The sequence below is a fragment of the Pteropus vampyrus genome, unplaced genomic scaffold (assembly GCF_000151845.1).
Source record: "Pteropus vampyrus isolate Shadow unplaced genomic scaffold, Pvam_2.0 Scaffold101, whole genome shotgun sequence".
Taxonomy (NCBI): domain Eukaryota; kingdom Metazoa; phylum Chordata; class Mammalia; order Chiroptera; family Pteropodidae; genus Pteropus; species Pteropus vampyrus.
In genome coordinates this window covers 6,643,287-6,658,530 of record NW_011888882.1, presented here as the reverse complement: position 1 = coordinate 6,658,530, position 15,244 = coordinate 6,643,287, and the positions used below count along the sequence as shown (strand labels likewise).

Genomic DNA, 15,244 nt, shown 5'->3' with positions numbered 1-15,244 from the left:
GAGTGCCAGCTACTGAGGTGTGAAGGGCACTGTCTTCTCTCAGGCACTCATAAAGCTTCGTGAAAAAACCTACTTAAAGTTGGCAGCAGAGATGTCTTTGAGCTAGTGTGGTGATTGCAAAGCTGAGCCTCTAGTAAGCACTCCTGAGTTTGACATGTGTCTCCTCTTGGAGAGAAAGAAGCGTCAGTCTTACTGTGGTTTTGATGTCATAGATGCCTAAATTCACAAGCTTGCTCATTCGTCTTCATCTTTTGGCATTTGGAGACCCCATTAGGGAGCAGCCCAGTATTTAGTTTTGTTTTAAACTACCTTATGATAAAGATTGGAAAAACAATCAGGAAAAGCCTATCCGGAAAGGAGAGAGAGGGTAGTTCTCTCCGCCACTGGCCACATCTCTAATAAATCTCTTAGAATAGTTAATCAATCTCTTAGAATAGTAGACTTCTCATCTGTCAAAAGAGAACAGAATCATAGAGTTTTAAAGGTACAGTACGTGTGTAATTTTAAACCTGAAACCTAACATTCTGTCTGTGAAATGGCCCTAGGAAGAGAAATGTGATGTTACGGAATTATAAACAGTGGTACACTACTGTGGAAACAGCAAGCTCCAATGCTGGAGGCCATTAGGATTTACACTTAGGCTATTTCTCAAAAGGAGCAATTCTTTGATACCTATTGGACTGATATTTGAATGCTCTAATTCTATAATGTCTTGAAATATTCATTGTGGGAGACAGGACTAATTCTGCCCAAATACTATAGGCTATTCATTTCATGTTTTTTTCTTAATGTAGATATTTCTGTGATAAGGAATGTAGCGTATGGTAAATAGAAATCTGTACGTATTGCATGGAGAATACAGTCTGTTACTTGCACTTAAAACTGTAGTCTAGTCTTTGGTTATAACACACCGGCCTCAAGAATTCTGCGTCTGCAGGACTCTTTATTCTTACCTTTTAAAAAGCTTGAAGTCCGAAGTGTCATTCATAGAGAGAATGGCTGTCTAAATCTTTTTAGCGTTGACAGCAATAAAGGAAAATTGACACAGCTGTGAAAAGGGGCTCTCTGTGCAGAGGCCGGTACACTCCTCACATGCAATTCTTTTCCCTGGAAAGTAGTGACATCCAGCACTAAGGCTATTATTCCTGGGCCTTTTAGTTTTTTAATGTAACCTGTGGTCACCTCTAGCTAGCCTGCTAAGTGTGGGGACAGAGCTTGAGTGACTCTCACTTTCTGGAAGGTCTCTTTGGCCACAGAGCTTATATGGAGCATAAATAAATGGGGTGAAAAATCACCGGAATTACTACTGGAAATTCTTGTAAACTTTAAGCTTCCATTAAATGCTTCTTTTTAGAGTGTTCATAATACTCAATATTCAACATTTTATAAATAATGTTTCAGAGCAGAGCCCCAGGGACAGCAAGCTGAAGTGGGTGGCTGGCTCATGTCCAACTGTGATGAACCAGCTGTAGAAATCAAACATAAACTAAAGCAAGCATCCTAAGGACTTTTAACAGAAACCAACGTCTGGATTTAGTCTGAACTCTGCCCTGTTAGTATAGAGTGCCTGAAGTAGTAGGGCCTGTTTTTATCCCCCAAACAAAGACAGACCATGTGATAATGGAATAGGACATTTGAAAGCAGGGTTGTCCCAGAAAACAAAGCATGTAAAGTTGCCTCACACCCTTGGGTCCTTTGCTCCAACCTTGCATGTAAGGCAGACTTTTCCTCTGTGACAAATAGTCATCGCTGCACTGCCTTCCCAACCAGGCCATGCATTCCTCGAGGCGAGACCCTGCTGTATTTACCTCTATCCCTTGTGCCTAGCACACTGCCAGGTACTCACTAAATGAATTTTGTTGAATGAGTTCAGGCTTTTCTCAAGCACTTACACCGGTACAGGGCCTGTTTTGCCAGGCAGCTCCTCTAAGAATAGCACCCAATCCGTAGCTGAGAAGAGCTTGATATATGGCAAGGGCATACAAAAAACTCAGTAAGAATCCGGGAGTGGGGGTGGAGGGGGAGGCAAAGAATCCATAGTTCTCAAGGGGTTGTTGATGTTTTTGAGCAATACTCTAGGGCAGGATTTCTTTCGGGGCTCCCTTAGAACAATGGTCCTGTGGCTTCTCAAGGAAAAAGAATTTGATTCAAGATATCAGAGAAGCGGGACCAAGCCTAGAACTGAAACACACTGCTCTGTGAAGCGCTCTGTGCACCTGGTTGCAGGTGTTTTGTTTGACTTCTTTCTCTTCCCAGTAATAAATGTGGACCTAACTCTGTAATTCTAGATTTTCTGGGGTTTTTTTTAAAATAACCTCTTCTTTGCTAAAATCTACAATATTTACATATTAAAGGATGAGAAGTACTTAGTCATGAAGGCCTCAGAGGTAATTCCAGTGTTTCTGAAGGATAAAACTTTAATTGCCAGTCTTGGCTTGATTGAAGGTTTGCACATCAGTATGTCCTCTCTCTCTCTCCCCCTCTCCCTTCCCCTTCCATTTCTCTCTCCTCTCTCTCTCTTTTTTCTTCTGATGAAAGAAGTTTGGACTATAAAATTAAAAAATAAAAATAAAGAAGATTCATGTCCATATAGAGCACTTGATTTGATTCCTTAGGGGAAATTAGTGGCCAAGAAGAGAAGACCAGAGGTTCTGAGGTTCAGTTTTTAAATTAATTTCCACTGGGCCTTCGTTTGTATCCATGCTACTATAATTACTTGGAACCTCCTTTGGTCATATGTATATATTCGGAGATGATCAGAAAGCAATACAGTCCAACATATTTATAAGTAGAATATATATGTTAACTGATAGACCTGTTAGAAGGTGTTCCTTTTGCTTGCCACCTGAGTACCTCAAGCCAGAGCCTTCCCTGCCAAGCCCCAGTCAACTCGGGTTGCCCTGCTGGTTGGGGTTGGGGGCCCCATGCTAGGTGCTGGCCACCATAGTGCTGGCCAGGCTGAGCAGGCTAGCGAGGGCCACTCATGCCACACAAAATGCAGATTTACCTGGACCTGCACTTCTGGCCAGACTGCTGGTGTCAGGATGGTCCTTTGTCTCTCTGTCGAACTTGATCCACCTCTGAGTTGCTCCTTTTAGTTCCTCCTTGGTTTCCTTCCTCTGTGTGTTTGTTGCTTCTCGGCTACCATCTGTGTCACCTGCATGTTGTGGTCATGCCTTACAGGTGGATGAGTGGTTTGGATATTTATGGAACTAAAATAGCCGATTTTGTGTTTTCAGTTTCAGAATCATTATTGGGAAAGTTAGATGGTCTTCAAAACTTTGTTTATCTAAAGAGGAAAAGAAGACTTGGGAGGTTTTTCTCATCTGTACTTGGTAGTAGGACCCTTAGATGAGCTGATGCATTACACCTACACTTGCACCCAGCTCCAAGGGCTGTAGGGCATCCCAGCCTGGAGGGGTGGCTATGCCTTCCTGTGTACACCCCGCCGCCCCACCTCCAGGATCACACAGGATGGGGCCGCAGACAGCAAACATAAACATGGTAATAGTCAGGTCCTGGTTTATGGTTCTGAGCATTTCCTCCTGGACTACAGTTCCCCTTTGTTTGTGAATGGTGAACCACTTTAGCAATGACAGTGATTTGAGAGTTAGAATAGCAGGACTTTTAATGTGGGGGCTGTTAATAAAGGACATGTATGGTAGGATATACAGAAAAGATGTGAAAAGGTAAATTCTTTATTAAATACTATTATAAATTTTTTAATGATTAATTTTAAAATGTTAAATTAGTTGGCTGTTAAAATTTTGCGTTGTGTTGCTGCTTAGGAGGTTTCATAAGAAATACGAGTTTTAGAAACTTGATTGGAAACCACCCTCCCCCAAAAAGGCATTAAAATTCTGGATCTTGTCCCACAAGCAGTGGGTTCTGCCTGGATTCAAATAAGACTAAGTCTTAGCAAATGTGAGTAGGTCTGCAATGCTTCTAGATGCTCTTGCACTGGAAAGGTGTTAAGTATTAGAACTGGCAGCAGAGGAGAGAGGACTGTTGCAGGAGCACGGTTCATTCCTTCATTTGACCAGCGTTTACTGTGCCCCTCCTATTCTGTATTTCAACTTTCCAGGCTACTTGGGACATTGAGAAAATTTTCTTTCTCTGACTGGAATATGTGTTTCTTAATACCATGTCTTAAGACAGTACTCTTAAAATCGTAGGTGCTCCCTGAATGTATGATTGGATTGGAAGGTTCTGCTCTGCTTTCAAGGATTTCAGGATATTAGCAGCTCAATGTTGATGAAAAAGTAACCACTCTGGGCACTGTGTGATTCCGTGCCAGGTGAGTGTTTTAGGACTTTAGTAGAGGACGGCCTAGGGAGCATGGGGCTAGATGTATGGGTGTGCTTCACATGGCTGGGGAGAGCAAACCAGACACAGTGTGCTGCATCTGATCCAAGGAGGAGGAGGGTCTGTTCCCACCGGCAGTAGTGGGGAGTAAAGCTGGGCGAGGACAGTGGAGCCTGACCCCACGTCTCTGCCAGCTATAAGGTTTTTGGATATTATAGTTACTATAAGTCTAGAGAGGATCCAAATGCCCCTTAAAGTCTTTTGCCTTAAAAATGGTTCTTTAAAAGAATGAAAAAAAAAAAAAAAAAAACTTTACACGGTTTGAAATCCAAGAATCTTAAGAAAATATGAAATCTCTGCAGCTTTGCTATTGACAGGTTAATACGTATTTCTGTATTACAGGTTAATACATATTTCTGACAGGTTAATACAATCACCATATTTGACACTCTATGCACAAAGAATATTGGTTGACATAATCCCTGCCCCATTAATAGAGACAGAGATAGAACATTCTTAAGTTAAGCACATTTTAACCATTGATAATCCCCATAGTTTAAGCAACAGGGAAGTCAGCGCCACTTTGCAAGTCAGCCCTGCCCTTTGTCCCTCAGCTGTGAAACGCTAGAACGGTTGCTTCTCTCCCATGTTCCCACTGTTTTATCAGCACAGCACTGAAGCAGGCTGGGAAGGCAGGCCCCGCTAAGTCTAGGTTTTGACATTTCCAGAAGGCAAAGGCTCTTCAGGGGCCTGTCACCAGTCTTCACAGACAGGCTTCACCTGCCACCTCAAGAAAGCCCAGTAGTTACGAGAAATAGATGAAAGGAGTACTTAACACAGGTTAAGCTTTTCTCTTACACAAACTAAGCTTTTTTTCTTTTTTTAAATAGTGCATATAGCTGAGTGTCTTTCTAGTATCTTCTTAGTGTCACCTTTGCTAAAAGCTTATTTTAAGCCGCCCTGTAACATCCTTACCTTCTCTGTGAGCCTCAGCACCAGAGCCAATGGGCTGCATTTCCTGGAAACTTGACTGTCGTTTTAGAGGCTCTTCAACTGAATATACGTTGTCCTCCAGTTTGGCCAGAACTTCCACACCTGTTCTGTTTCCCTTGTAAACTCTTTAACGTCTAAACTGGCAAGTTGACAAGGTTTGCCAAATGTGCTTTTAGACAGTCTCACCTCCTGACCCCGCTCCTCTGGCAGTCTTGGGGGATGGCTCTGTTTCCCAGCATGGCAGGCAGAGGGCTGTATTTTAATCGGCCCGGCCTTTGCTGTCAGTGACCACCAGGCTGATTTTCATGCATTTCCTTAAGTCCTCTTTATCACCCATTCCAACCTGGAATATATTGAAAAATTACCAGATTAAGCTAGTGTTGTGTCCATTAGCATGTTTTCTGGGCTGCTTCATATTTTGCGTATGAAGGTGACTCCCAATGGAACTGCTGCCATTTTTGGTGTTCAAAAAAGACGTAGCTCTCTAACCCAGGACCCACAAAAATGCTGTTTTTTTTCCTGGAGTGACACCAGCTACAAAAGCCTTGGTGGATGCTGGCAGATGCTTGTGGCTCACAGTGAATCGGGTGTCCAGCAGACCCCTCTGGGGCGAAGCAGAGATAGGGGCAGGCAGCGTTCTGTGCCCTCTACTTGGGGGTGAAAGTGTTGACACTCTGAAAAACACACCTGTGCTCTGAATTCCACCTGAGGCCTCCCTGTCCGATTGAGTGAACATCCATTCATTTCCTTTTCTAACCTAAATGTCCATATTGAGTCCCCAGTTTGCCCCAGGGGTTGTGAATTTGACTTAAATTATCCTTATGTTTAAAGAGTAGGGGAAGTGGTGTTTTGCTTTAATTTTGTTTTTCAGGCTGACTTTCCTCCAAACATCTTTTAGTTTGGGCTAGGAAAGCGATGGATGACCTTCCCGGGCTTGTGGATGTTAGAGTTTCACCCTACTGACTTTTTCCTTCCATGTCATTCATATTTAGTAATGGGGTCCTGTTCCTTCCTCCTCTGCCAAGAAGATAAAAACACAACTGAAAAATCCAAATATGTCACTGTGGAGTTACATTGTGGGAGGACAGCAGTGGGAACATTCATGTTTATTCCCAGATTAAAGTTGATTGGAGTTGTTATGTTTTGTGTAGAGTTTTTTGGAGGCGTTGCCCTTTCTTAGAACATCATGTGATTTAGTGGTGATAATTAGGCAGAAACTTGTCTTCCCTACAGATGCCAAGATTATAGAGGGATTTACTCTCACCAGAGACCAGATGACAGCATCCACAGATATTTTTAGAATGGGCTTCATCATTTTGTCTCCCCATTTCATTTTCCTTGCATCAACAGCCTGATTTCAAATTTATTTATTGGGCAAGGAGGGAGAAGAGGGGGATCTTCTCCCTATTAATGAAAGCTACTGATGGGACAGGACATTTTCTTATTTATTGTTAGTTGGCCTGTTGCCTAGCAACTGCGAAGTGATAGCTGTAATTCACTTCAGCTGTATGCTTCCTTTTCCTTTCAAAAGTTTTGCTTAATCTGATGTGTTTTTATATTTAGAAGGGCGTCAACATATACACATAAACCTCACAGTTAACAAAAACATCTTGCTTTAAACAGTGTAAGAAAGGTGGGAGCTTCATTGAAATCCATGAGACTTATACCCAACCTAGGTGTCAACAGCTGGTCTCACCCCTAAATGTGCTCCCTCTATTCTTTCAGTCCTTGATAGAGTCAGATAAACAAACATTGATCCACCATAAGAACAGTTTAAAATCTAAGGCAGATGAGGATTGCTTTCCTTATGACTATTTTTTAATCATAGGTCTTTCTAGTGACTGGTGATTCTGATTTTCCTCTTGGAAAGATGATTGTATTTCTGTTCAACATGTATCTGGTTCCTTTATGTTTTCATAATATTTTACAATCTGTTTGCCTTCTATCACAGAGAAAACAAGTTGCCTTTCTCTTCTGTGGAGTGGGAGATTTTTTTTTTTAAATAAAATTTGTTCCCTGTGAAAGCTGCCTTTAAACCTGGACCTGGGCCTCTCCCAGCTTAGCCTCTGGGCACAGGCCATTTCCTGATCTGGCCGGGAGACAGTGCCTATGGGACTGGGGTGGGGTGGGGGCGCTGGACATAGCGCCACAGGGGGCCCCAAGCCCATTGCACAGAAAGGGAAGGAGTGATGATCAGCCATCTCCTTTTTAGTGATGATGCTCCCTGAAGATTCTGGGCCTTTTGATGAGAGAATGGGCATTTGGGCTGGGGATTGTTGTTGGTTATTGCTCTAGATTTCCCATGTGGCCTCGTGCCCCTGGTTTCCAGGCGAATGCCCTGTTTTGCCTAGAATGATGCCATATCGGGGATTATTGGTGCCCTCTACCTCCTTCCCTCCTGTGCTGACCGAGCCCCAGCATTAGAGTAAGCTGCATGCTTAGCCTGTGTGCCTGGGGAAGAAATGTGTCACTGTCCCAGTTCTTAGGCTGAATAATTAACACCAAAGGGAACCGGGGGATGGGGTCTGAATTAGGTAATACTTTATAGCTTCTCCCTTGGTACTTTCAGTAAGTCAGAATTGGGACTTGGGGACCAAAGTCCTCTGATGGCAGGTTCTGGTTTAATAAGTATTATTGTGGAGGAAAAAAACGAATCTTCTTCCAAAGGACTCTATCTGCACCCCTGTCCGTACATGCGTCAGGGGTCCCAGATAGAGTCACTAGAATAGCACTGGCTCTTGAGGCTAAATTCCTCACAGATGTTGAGATCTGGTGTCTAGTTTAGCTTTTTTTTTTTCTCTGAAATCAACAGGCCATTATTTTATAGTCCAGGATATATTGTCTCATACTCTTACAAAGCAAAGAGTAATTCCATAAAAAGCCATCAGCTAGGGAAACTAAATACCGGGGTTGGGGAAAAGAAGGAGCTTCTTTTCCTGCTATATTATCTCTGCCACCAGTAAAATCACCTTAGTTCTTTTATTTAGAGCTATAACCAGGGTAACTTGACCGTGGGTATGTAATATTACAAATACTAAGCCCCACTATCCTTTCGAATATTGGAGGTGAAAGGTAAGACTGCCAACCAGTACAGTCACAGAAGAGGCTGAAGTCACAGGTATACTTGTGAAAATGCCAAATGAACTCACAATAATATCTCTTGCAGTTGGGGAAGCAGAAGTACATAATGTGTGTGTGAGCATATTGATGCATTTTTCATTACTTATTCACCTTATCTGGTGAGCAGATCATGAGTTCATGTTGCTTCACTATCCATTTCTTGGACTAGAGCCATTTTCCCCCATTTTTACCATGACAGCCAACACTGTCTTTATAAACAAAAGGTTTTATGTCTTGAGACCTGTCATGTCAGTTCTTTTAGCTACATCTCGAAGAGTATACAGTAGACCCTTGCACAACATGGGTTTGAAGTGCGTGGGTCCAACTATACCCTAAAAATCTATTGGAAAGTTTTTCGTAGATTTGCAACAATTTGAAAACACTGGCAAATGAACCATATAGCTTAGAAATATCAAAAAATTTTGAGATATGTCCTGAATGCATAAAATACATGTATGTATTTTCTCTTACGATTTTCTCAGTAACATTTTCTTTTCCCTAGTTTACTTTATTGTAAGACTACAATATATGATACATATAATTCAAAAGTTAAATGTTAATCGACTTGTTTGTTACCAGTCAACAGTAGGCTATTAGTAGATGAGTTTTGGGGGAGTCAAAAGTTATATGCAGATTTCAACTGCACTTAGGGGTTGGCACCCCTAACCCCCACGTTGTTCAAAGTCAACTGTACCTTTAAAAACTCCTCTAACTTTTGCAGGCTTAGTGCTCTCATGAAGTCTGATAAGACTTGTATAAATTAGATGCTCTGAGAGGACCTCCTTTTGTGCCTTATCACTGAAGACTGTTGGAGGCAAAATAATAATGTTATTAATTGTTAAAAGGACGTTTTATGAGAGGTGTTTTTCACCATATATGTGCGATATATAATTTTCTCTGCCGATTTTTAATATAAAAAGCAAATTCCTAAGACTGCCTACTTAGAGATTACTTACTTTTATAGTAGGGGATGACCCCCCCCCCCCCAGCAGTGCAGACTTTTAAGCCTTTGTGGAAAATGGCCATTTTATCTCCTCTGGTTTGTGGGTATTAATGGAAGGGTGGTTGGTTAGCAAGGTCGATCAGTTCATATAGGTAGTGGGAAAGAACCAGAAAAGCACAGCTGGTCTGTTTAGGGTGACCAGCTTCCCAGTTTCAGCACAAAAGTCCCGGGTCCCATGAAATTCCTGGTCCGAAAGTCCAGGACTAAGTGCCACCTGCACCCTGGGCGCCCCTCACTTTCAGGGGCACACTAAAACACCCCCATTTTGCTCATCTTCGTTAGCCTCCCAAAGTGAGTGGCCCCGTTTCCTTTGAGCTTTTCACCTTGAGAGCGTTTTGTAATCAAGCGCGGAAAGGTAAGTCGTCACCGTGCTTTGTCCTCGGGCGCTGAGACCTTTGAAGCTGGTGTCGCGAAACGGCTTTACCACAGGTGACCTTGGCACAGGAGTAGGGCGAGGAGATGGGAAGTGGCAGTGCGACCCTGAGGTGCCCACTCTTGCCATTTGAACATCCTTAATCATTTCTGGTTTTCTTTTCTCCTTTTATAGACCCTCGAACTGACACAAGACCTACAGAGAAAACCCTTTGCCAAATCTGCTCTCAGCAAGTGGACAGTGATACCGTTTACAGCTTAACACCTTTGTGAATCCCACGCCATTTTCCTAACCCAGCAGAGACTGTTAATGGCCCCTTATCCTGGGTGAAGCACTTACCCTTGGAACAGAACTCTATATATAAAGTATGCAACTCTTCCTTGTACGGGGCGATGTGCCACCTGCCAGCAAAGGACAGCACCCTGTCAGCACCGCCCACCTTCAGCCAGAGCACCCTGTGTGAGCCCCCTGTTGGCTTTTCTGTGGTGTTTCAATATCGCGATGGTTTATGGGATGTTTTAAATGTTTTGTGTTTGTTTTCTTTTGACTTTCTGAGTTTTTTCACATGCATTAACTTGCGGCATTTTCTTAAAATGTTAATTATTCTTTCCCTGTCAAATTTAAAAACAGAAGGAAAATGTACCAGTTACCATTCTGGCTTTGGGCATCGCAAGCGTTTGAGTCTGTGGAACTACATAAACTAACAAATTACATAAACTAGAGGGGGATTTTCTTTCTTCTTTTGTTTGTTAGAAAACTATCCTTTTCTGAAAACTGAACAATGGCACAACTGTTTGCTGTGCGAACTGGTCCAGGGCTGAACGAATGGAGCGTGGCCACTGACCCAGTGCATCCTCAGTCCTGAGTCAGGGCGGCCGGGGAACAAGACCCCAGCCCCTGGTCTGCCATCGCCACATCGGGAGGGTCTGCGGTCTTCTGTCAGTCTCCTCAGCTAATGCAGTGAATAGTGATGCTATATGTTGGTTAGAAATTTGGATCTTTTCAGGAAAGAAATCAGCTCACCTGTCCACTAATTGTCGAATGCCACTAAAGGATTTAATGTTAAGGAGAAAAGGAAAAAAAAAAAAAAGTAGTCCTGTTTCGTTTTGCAGAAAAAATGAACTTGCAGGTGAGCATTAAGCCAGCAGTGAGAAATGTGTGAGAAGTACAAACCCAAGTCGGTGCTGAGGGAGTTCTAACTTCACTGTTTTCCTAAGTACACCCTTTGATTATTTTTAAGCCTTGCTGTGTATAATCCAATCTACTAGATGTGTGAGTGAGAGGCAATAGCATACAAACTGATTTTTTTATATATAATCTTATAATCTTAGATTGTAATTGTACAAGTGACACAATGGAAGTATAAGATACGGCAGTTTTGACTCCCCCCCCCCCCCCCCCAATTTCCTGCTTGTATGGATTTCATTTTGTTTTGTTTTCAAAGTTATGGTGCTGTATAGGTGCTTTCTGTCTAACCTGGAAAGTGTGATGATACTAGTGAACTTCTTTGGCAGACAGAATAGTTGGGAACACCTTGGGTACATATGAAACTGGTGTAACAACGCTCTGATTAGCACAGCATATGCATACTTCTCCAAAGTGATATATGAAGACCCTTTTCTTTGCATAAAATGCATTAGGCATATAAATATATAAATATATTTTATCATGTACAGTACAAAAATGGAACATTCTGCATGGACGTTAGGAATACAGGCTAGTATTTCAGCACAGACCTCCCTGCATGAGTTCTCGCTGACGCTTGCCCCGTGCAGTGGGCACCGACTCCCTTCCACCAACACAGACGTGCCACCCGCCCCCCTGCACTCACTACCAGCCGCCAGGGGCCCCCTTGTGCACCTTTGCTTTATAACGTTTCTGGGGGTAACTAATATTGGTGGTGATAACAGCTCCTAGCATAATGAAGGTTCCATTTGGTATTGTCACGTCTCTCCCACCTCGCTTGGGTCGTATGTTTGAGCGACGACCCTGTTGATTTCACCCTGCCTTTTACTGAATCTGTAAATTGTTGTGCAACCGTGGTTATAGTAGACCTGTAGCGCGTGTCGCCTTTTCTAAACTGCTACAAGTTTATAATCTTCATTTTAAAAGTATGTAATTTTTTAAAATATGTATTCTATTCACGGTCTGCTTGTCAGTGAGACAGACTTTGCTTACTGTATTCCTTTATATAATGCTAGCCACTTTCTCGATTCTTTGGTAGTCTGCTCTACACAAGCACTGTCTAGGATCAGCGAAAGAGGGAGGGCTGCCTCTCTGGGTTTCTGAGTGATGCTGCCCTGGGTGGAGATGCAGTTCAGAGACAGTGGCAGCAGCTGAGCGGGAAGGAGGTGGGTGGAGGGATATCGGATACAAGGGAGAATCCAGAGTGCTTCCAACATGAGAGCCCTGAGGATTTCTCTCCTGAGCTCAAAGAAACAAGCAAACTAACAAAATAGCTATTTGCCTTTGCAGCTTTATAGACCCTGGGAGCTACTTTTGGAATAAGAAAGGCAACCCTCAAATGTGTTCCAACTTTAAAATCCTTTCAGACATGTGACATCTCATTTATTCTTTTTTTTCCCCCCCGCGTTTGTTACATTTCAGGCAGCATGTCCTACCAAATGTCCTAGAACCAGATTATAATGTAATCTGAAACAGCTGAGGGCGGAATAGAGCCGGTATGAGAGCAGGGCAGCCACAGAGCAGATCAGGCAAATGGAGGGGAAGGGATGCTTTGCATTTTTTATTTTTTGAATAACTCACACAGCATCTACATGTAGAGACTTGTGGAGAGCTGAGATCAGGGCAAAGTCAAGTGCCAGCATCAGTCCCAGGAGGGGGTCAGAATGGAATAATTAGGCCTGTCCAGGATTATGGCAGCTGTACTGTCACCCTTGGCCACCCTTAGCTGGCCACCCATCTAGAAGCCAGGCTCCCTTAGACCTGCTGGGTTCTAAAGTGGTCATACTGAGCAGAGGTTCGACCTAAGCCCTCTCTCTTATATTGAGACCTGCTTTCAGGAAGGGCCAACTGTTGGCCACCATCTGGAGTTCTGAGTGTCACGGGTCCCTCACCATCTCAGCAGAATGCTTAGAAGCCTCTGGAGTCCTGGCCACTGTCATGTTTACATCCTGATGAGAACTATCTGGGGCAACCCTCAGCCTCTAAATAAGCTGCTCTAGGGAGCCTTCTACTTTTTGATGGGAAATTAGAAGAGTAACTAATGTTGAAAGCATGACATGTATTCTGGGGCTCTGTTGTTTTCTTCAGGGTTCTAGAACCAGATAACTTTTACCAAAGTTAGAAAAGAGCTTTATCACAAGCTTTTACTGTCCTGGTATGAGGACTGACTGCCAGGTTCAGCGTACCCCATTAACTGTGAATGAATCTGAGGTCAGTTTCCTTTATTGCATCCTCTGTAATATGATTGCTGAAACAGTTTTTAAAATTTCCAAAGTCTCTTTCCTGTTAACAGGGGGATTGTGCACACACAAGTAGGACAAGGCGGACTCCTGTGTTTGGTGTTGAGTTTTAGCATGACATGAAAGGCTTCCCCACCCTGAGGACAGGACCTCATGGCTTGCTGCTCAGGACAGGTATGCTCTGTCTCAGGGTGTCATTTGCGGTGGCTTCCAAACCTGTTAAAGATGGTTGGCACAGACTTCTTCTCTACCTAATGACCTCCTCCCCTCCGCCACCACACATACACACAGACTTGAAGAATCTCTTGGACCATCAAGAGAAAAACAGCCAAACAGCCAGTTTCCTTTCGAGCACTGCTGCCTCCAGCTGGCAAGGGGAAATAAAAATGTAACCCTTTCTCTCTGAACCGCAGAAACAAAACCGTGACAGCTCTGAACTCTGATTTCCTTTCTCTTGCTATATTTGGGGAACATTGTATGATTAGGCATAATTTTTTTTTTTTTAATCAAGAAAAGCAAAACATTTTGTAAAAATGCAATCACTGGCAAAGAGGTACGAAAAAGCCAGCCTCTCCTAGAGACTTGGGGAGGCAAGGTCAAATGGAGGGGAAGTGAAGTTCTTGTGAAATCATGTCAAGATCTGAAAGCAGATGCCCAAGTAACTGAAAAGAATATATTATTTTTGATTTAAATCTTTTGTGGATAACATTTTATGCAGTTTGAATGAATGAAATCTTTTTCTCTAGTTTTATTTGTATGGTTTTTTGTTGTTTTTGGATGAATGATTGGTTCTGAGGCCTCTGCCACACTCCAGAAATACTTGTGTAGCTGCTTTTAAAAATTGTGTCTGGTCACTTATTTCTCTAAAGTTATCTCATTGCCTGGCAATCAGTCTTCTCTCGTATACTTGTCCTAGCACATTATATACTTGGGAAATGTAAACAGGTGTGAAGGAGGACCAGAAAAATTAGTTAATATTAAAAAAATGTGTTGTGCATTTTGGCTTCACATGTTTAACTTTTTTTAAGAAAAAAAAAGTTGCATGAATGGGAAAAATATCTGTATACAGTATCTGTAAAACTGTCTTATCTGTTTCAATTTCTCGCTCATACCCCATACAACTAGAATTAAATATGGTGCATGGCCATATTCAGACACCTAAGAGTCAAGCAGTTGATACTTTGGTTTGAAGCGCCTCATCCTTTCTTTCAACGCGAACACTATCATATTGCATTTGTACTGAGGATTTTGTCTAACCATATGTTGCCATGAATTAACTCTACCACCTTTCTTCTCAAGAATCAAAGCCAGTTTGATTTGGGAGTCTTCCCCTTTCCAAATGAAATAGAGATGCAGTACTTACTTTCCTTGGTGTTTGTAGATATTGCCTTGTGTATTCCATTTAAAACCGTAATCTAGTTTGTAAAAGAGATGGTGACGCATGTAAATAAAGCATCAATGACACTCTGTCTTACTCCAAGAAGTCTTTTGTTCTTTCTCCTTTCTTTAATCCCAGAAAAGGAATAGCTGAGTTTATCTCAAGGTCTTCCTGCGAAATTATTTCACAGGCTGGGAGAGGCACAAAGCTAAGAGACTCTGTCATGAGATCTGTAAATTAAATGAGTCTAGCAAACTTTTTCTCTGACCCACTTTGGACCTCCAAAGACAACCAGATAATTTAATAAAAGCAGACTTATGGCGTCGTTCGTGGTGGCTGGTGGCACTTTTGGTGTGCACTGAGTCTTGTTATTTGAAAGAGCTTTTAAGTCGGGAGGCGGGCTTCAGACTCTTTGCCTTCACTGTCAGAGGTTTTGGCCTGTTAAAGTTTTGGACCTAGTGAAGGTCCTCCTCACATGAGTCCAGTGGATAAACATCGGTCATGGCCAGTGCCCTCCTGCGAATCAAAAGCAAATACAATACTCCAGGCTTCTGGTGGGAACAGCATAAGTACTTCCTGTGTGTGAACATTCGGGGCCTCTCAGTCAGGTTAGGGAGAGTTCTACCGTATTATAAAGTTATTCTCAC

At 42.6% G+C, this 15,244-nt stretch overlaps 1 protein-coding gene across 4 annotated transcripts in view; it reads left to right on the top strand.

The window, feature by feature from the left end:
* The window catches only part of FOXO3 (forkhead box O3), a 111,200-nt gene extending 96,513 nt beyond the window's left edge, over window positions 1-14,687 (top strand). For all 4 annotated transcript variants that reach the window (XM_011364854.2, XM_011364853.2, XM_011364851.2 and 1 more), the window contains one exon: window positions 9,969-14,687. The gene's annotated coding sequence lies outside the window, so the exon portion shown is untranslated. The remainder of the gene's footprint in view (window positions 1-9,968) is intronic.
* The last annotated feature ends 557 nt before the right edge of the window (window positions 14,688-15,244 follow it).